The sequence below is a fragment of the Oncorhynchus tshawytscha genome, unplaced genomic scaffold, assembly GCF_018296145.1.
Source record: "Oncorhynchus tshawytscha isolate Ot180627B unplaced genomic scaffold, Otsh_v2.0 Un_contig_65_pilon_pilon, whole genome shotgun sequence".
NCBI lineage: Eukaryota > Metazoa > Chordata > Actinopteri > Salmoniformes > Salmonidae > Oncorhynchus > Oncorhynchus tshawytscha.
The window spans coordinates 121,501-127,500 of record NW_024609760.1 but is presented as its reverse complement, the minus strand read 5'-3'; the positions used below and the strand labels follow the sequence as shown (position 1 = coordinate 127,500).

General features: G+C 43.7%; 1 protein-coding gene across 1 annotated transcript in view; it reads left to right on the top strand.

The window, feature by feature from the left end:
* The window catches only part of LOC121845768 (protein diaphanous homolog 3-like), a 243,787-nt gene that overhangs the window by 133,351 nt on the left and 104,436 nt on the right, over window positions 1–6,000 (top strand). The gene's annotated exons all lie outside the window — the stretch shown is intronic.

The window sequence follows — 6,000 nt, the reverse complement described above, 5'->3', positions numbered from 1 at the left end:
CAGCCTTCCCCCCCCTCCCCCGCCAGCCTTCCCCAGCCTCCCTCCCCCCGCCAGCCTTCCCCCCTCCCCCCCCCGCCAGCCTTCCACTCCCCCCACCCCCGCCAGCCTTCCCCTCCCCTCCCCCATGGTGTCAGGGGTCCGAGCAGAGCAACACACCATGCTGGGACTCATTAATATGTATTGCATCTCCAGCAGCACTTCCTCAGCTCTCCTCCTCCTCCTCCCCTACGTCTTCTTTAATTGTTTGATGCCTATCGTGACGAGCCTCCCTCTGCTCCTGTATCTCAAACATAACACACCTCTCACCAGGAGGGCCTCCGCCGCCGCCCAGCACCCGTAAATACGTTTCTGAATCATTTCAATTAATATGTTGTATTTTCTTCCCCCACCTTTGTTGACGGGTACCTTTTTAATGCCGCACACACAGAGGAGGAGAGCTGCAGGCCGTGGGAGGGGGACTAGAGCACTATATTAAAATATACGTTGATCACATAACACCGCGCATTTTAAACAGGGCTTTTTAACATTTTGTTATTTACGTGTCTCCTTGCAGAGTCCTTGGGTTTTGTAACTGTCAGTGGTTCATTAATGGTTCTTACCTGTTACTGTCGGGCTCTAACCTGTTACCACGCGGTAGGGTTCTAACCTGTTACCACGCTGTAGGGTTCTGACCTGTTACCACGCAGTAGGGTTCTGACCTGTTACCACGCAGTAGGGTTCTGACCTGTTACCACACTGTAGGGTTCTAACCTGTTACCACACTGTAGGGTTCTAACCTGTTACCGCACGGTAGGGTTCTGACCTGTTACCGCACTGTAGGGTTCTGACCTGTTACCACGCTGTAGGGTTCTAACCTGTTACCACGCTGTAGGGTTCTAACCTGTTACCGCGCTGTAGGGTTCTGACCTGTTACCGCGCTGTAGGGTTCTGACCTGTTACCGCGCTGTAGGGTTCTGACCTGTTACCACGCTGTAGGGTTCTGACCTGTTACCACGCTGTAGGGTTCTAACCTGTTACCGCGCTGTAGGGTTCTAACCTGTTACCACACTGTAGGGTTCTAACCTGTTACCGCGCTGTAGGGTTCTAACCTGTTACCGCGCTGTAGGGTTCTAACCTGTTACCACGCTGTAGGGTTCTGACCTGTTACCACACTGTAGGGTTCTAACCTGTTACCACGCTGTAGGGTTCTAACCTGTTACCACACTGTAGGGTTCTAACCTGTTACCGCGCGGTAGGGTTCTAAACTGTTACCGCACTGTAGGGTTCTGACCTGTTACCGCACGGTAGGGTTCTGACCTGTTACCGCGCTGTAGGGTTCTGACCTGTTACCACGCTGTAGGGTTCTGACCTGTTACCACGCTGTAGGGTTCTGACCTGTTACCACGCTGTAGGGTTCTGACCTGTTACCACGCTGTAGGGTTCTAACCTGTTACCGCGCTGTAGGGTTCTGACCTGTTACCGCGCTGTAGGGTTCTAACCTGTTACCACGCTGTAGGGTTCTAACCTGTTACCACACTGTAGGGTTCTAACCTGTTACCGCGCGGTAGGGTTCTAAACTGTTACCGCACTGTAGGGTTCTGACCTGTTACCACGCTGTAGGGTTCTGACCTGTTACCACGCTGTAGGGTTCTGACCTGTTACCACACTGTAGGGTTCTGACCTGTTACCACGCTGTAGGGTTCTGACCTGTTACCGCGCTGTAGGGTTCTGACCTGTTACCACGCTGTAGGGTTCTGACCTGTTACCACGCTGTAGGGTTCTGACCTGTTACCACGCTGTAGGGTTCTAACCTGTTACCACGCGGTAGGGTTCTAACCTGTTACCACACTGTAGGCACATCTTCTTCTGATCTTGACTGAGGCTCACAATGCTTCTTTAATAGTAATCTAAAGACTATTTCTTTACTAATCTAAAAAACAGTTACATTTTTCTATTCGAAAGTGGACGTACTGTAGCTAAGTGACTAGGAAAATCTACTAATTTAAAAAGTTTTGATTAGAGAGAGAGAGAGAGAGAGAGGGAGACGTTGTGCTCCTGAGGTTTTCCTGTGCTGCTCTACCAAGGTGTCTCTTCAGTCTAGGATTGAGTTTTCGTGCTCATAAACCTATTACCCCCCCAGTTGATTCCAACACCTGCCGTTCACTACGTTTTCAATTGATTAAAGACTGTTGTCTGTTATGGACCTTAAACATCAACTTCTAGAAAAGGGAGAGATGGAGGGGCGAGAGAGAGACGGTAGGAGGATTGTAAAACAGTTTTCGCCGTGTCTGTAGTCTTCATTGGCAAAATTTGTAAAATGTCATGAATTCCATTAGTTAATGGATGGAGAGGCGGGAGAGGACTCTGTCGCTGTCTGCCGACGCGGACAGGACAATCATCCAACACAGTGTCCCTTCCAGTCTCCCCTCCGCATCCCAAACGGCATCCTATCCCCTATATAGAGCACTACTTTAGACCAGAGCCCTATAGAACCCTATTCCCTACATAGTGCACTACTTTAGACCAGAGCCCTATAGAACCCTATTCCCTATATAGTGCACTACTTTAGACCAGAGCCCTATAGAACCCTATTCCCTATATAGTGCACTACTTTAGACCAGAGCCCTATAGAACCCTATTCCCTATATAGTGCACTACTTTAGACCAGAGCCCTATGGAACCCTATTCCCTATATAGGGGCCGTGTGTGAATAGGCTGCCATTTGGGACTCCTGGTCTTCTTATACTGCGTCACTCACTGATTATTATTCAGACACAGATCTGGTTTGTTTATACCTCTTTAGCCTAAAGGACACTTGATGAAAAGTAATCCAATTATTTAAACTTTATTTTTATTCATCCGTGGCGTCGCACGGAACAGGACGGACAAGATTCCATCGTTCCTCTTCTTTAAAGTGAAAATCTCTTTATGAGTCAATTACACACAAGGTCCAATCTGAAATTCAACTTCCTCTTTCAACCCAACCAGCCTCCTATGATTGGTCTGGTATTAGAATATTGTTCTACTATTCGCTGGCTCATAACATGAGATGTTATTTGTTATTTTCACATTTGTCTACTGTAAGATTTGTCCTTGCTGTTTGCTCAGGCTGTACTGAAACGAACACCCTTAAAATATATAGATATCCCTTTAATAGATATAGATATCCATTTAAAATATATAGATATCCCTTTAAAAGATATCCATTTAAAATATATAGATATCCCTTTAATAGATATAGATGTCCCTTTAACAGATATCCCTTTAAAAGATCTAGATATCCCTTTAAAATATATTATATATCCCTTTAAAAGATATAGATATCACTTTAATAGATATAGATATCCCTTTAATAGATATTCCTTTAAAAGATATAGATATCCCTTTAAAAGATATAGATATCCCTTTAAAAGATATAGATATCCTTTAAAATATATAGATATCCCTTTAAAAGATATAGATATCCCTTTAAAAGATATAGATATCCCTTTAAAAGATATAGATATCCCTTTAACAGATATCCCTTTAAAAGATATAGATATCCCTTTAATAGATATTCCTTTAAAATATATAGATATCCCTTTAAAATATATAGATATTCCTTTAAAATATATAGATATCCCTTTAAAATATATAGTCATCTCTTTAATAGATATTCCTTTAAAATATATAGATATCCCTTTAATAGATATTCCTTTAAAATATATAGATATCCCTTTAATAGATATAGATGTTCCTTTAACAGATATCCCTTTAAAAGATATAGATATCCCTTTAAAAGATATAGATATCCCTTTAATAGATATTCCTTTAAAATATATAGATATCCCTTTAAAATATATAGATATTCCTTTAAAATATATAGATATCCCTTTAAAATATATAGTCATCTCTTTAATAGATATTCCTTTAAAATATATAGATATCCCTTTAAAAGATATCCTTTTAAAATATTTAAATATCCCTTTAAAAGATATAGCTATCCCTTTAATATAGATATCCCTTTAATAGATATAGATATCCCTTTAATAGATATTCCTTTAAAATATATAGATATCCCTTTAATAGATATTCCTTTAAAATATACAGATATCCCTTTAAAAGATATCCCTTTAATAGATATAGATATCCCTTTAAAAGATATCCCTTTAATAGATATAGATATCCCTTTAATAGATATAGATATCCCTTTAATAGATATAGATATCCCTTTAATAGATATAGATATCCCTTTAATAGATATAGATATCCCTTTAATAGATATAGATATCCCTTTAATAGATATAGATATCCCTTTAATAGATATAGATATCCCTTTAATAGATATAGATATCCCTTTAATAGATATAGATATCCCTTTAATAGATATAGATATCCCTTTAACAGATATAGCGACCACTAGTACCATACTTTGTTTCTATTGTGTTATTGTGGCGGGTTCCAATGGAGGAGGAGGGAAGGAGAGAATCGATATTCTATTCAGCAGGCCGGTGGGCAGTTCATTACTTTAAATGGAGTGTGGATGTGTTGTTACCAGGGTGCATTTAGATATCATTATTCAGAGTTGTCCTTTAGCACCTATGTGGGCACAGCACCATGGTGGTCTACTGGGGAGCTGGCTGATTAGATTGATACTGTGGTGGTCTACTGGGGAGCTGGCTGATTAGATTGATACTGTGGTGGTCTACTGGGTAGCTGGCTGGCTGATTAGATTGATGCTGTGGAGGTCAGCTGGGTAGCTGGCTGGCTGATTAGACTAATACTGTGGTGGTCAGCTGGGTAGCTGGCTGGCTGATTAGACTGATACTGTGGTGGTCAGCTGGGTAGCTGGCTGATTAGACTGATACTGTGGTGGTCAGCTGGGTAGCTGGCTGATTAGACTGATACTGTGGTGGTCAGCTGGGTAGCTGGCTGGCTGATTAGACTGATACTGTGGTGGTCAGCTGGGTAGCTGGCTGATTAGACTGATACTGTGGTGGTCAGCTGGGTAGCTGGCTGATTAGACTGATACTGTGGTGGTCAGCTGGGTAGCTGGCTGGCTGATTAGACTGATACTGTGGTGGTCAGCTGGGTAGCTGGCTGGCTGATTAGACTGATACTGTGGTGGTCAGCTGGGTAGCTGGCTGATTAGACTGATACTGTGGTGGTCAGCTGGGTAGCTGGCTGATTAGACTGATACTGTGGTGGTCAGCTGGGTAGCTGGCTGATTAGATTGATGATACTGTGGTGGTCAGCTGGGTAGCTGGCTGATTAGACTGATACTGTGGTGGTCTACTGGGTAGGTAGGCTGATTAGACTGATACTGTGGTGGTCAGCTGGGTAGCTGGCTGATTAGACTGATACTGTGGTGGTCAGCTGGGTAGCTGGCTGATTAGACTGATACTGTGGTGGTCAGCTGGGTAGCTGGCTGATTAGACTGATACTGTGGTGGTCTACTGGGTAGCTGGCTGATTAGACTGATACTGTGGTGGTCAGCTGGGTAGCTGGCTAGCTGATTAGACTGATACTGTGGTGGTCAGCTGGGTAGCTGGCTGATTAGACTGATACTGTGGAGGTCAGCTGGGTAGCTGGCTGATTAGACTGATACTGTGGTGGTCAGCTGGGTAGCTGGCTGATTAGACTGATACTGTGGTGGTCAGCTGGGTAGCTGGCTGATTAGACTGATACTGTGGTGGTCAGCTGGGTAGCTGGCTGATTAGACTGATACTGTGGTGGTCAGCTGGGTAGGTGGCTGATTAGACTGATACTGTGGAGGTCAGCTGGGTAGCTGGCTGATTAGACTGATACTGTGGTGGTCAGCTGGGTAGCTGGCTGATTAGACTGATACTGTGGTGGTCTACTGGGTAGGTAGCTGATTAGACTGATACTGTGGAGGTCAGCTGGGTAGCTGGCTGATTAGACTGATACTGTGGAGGTCAGCTGGGTAGCTGGCTGATTAGACTGATACTGTGGAGGTCAGCTGGGTAGCTGGCTGATTAGACTGATACTGTGGTGGTCAGCTGGGTAGCTGGCTGATTAGAC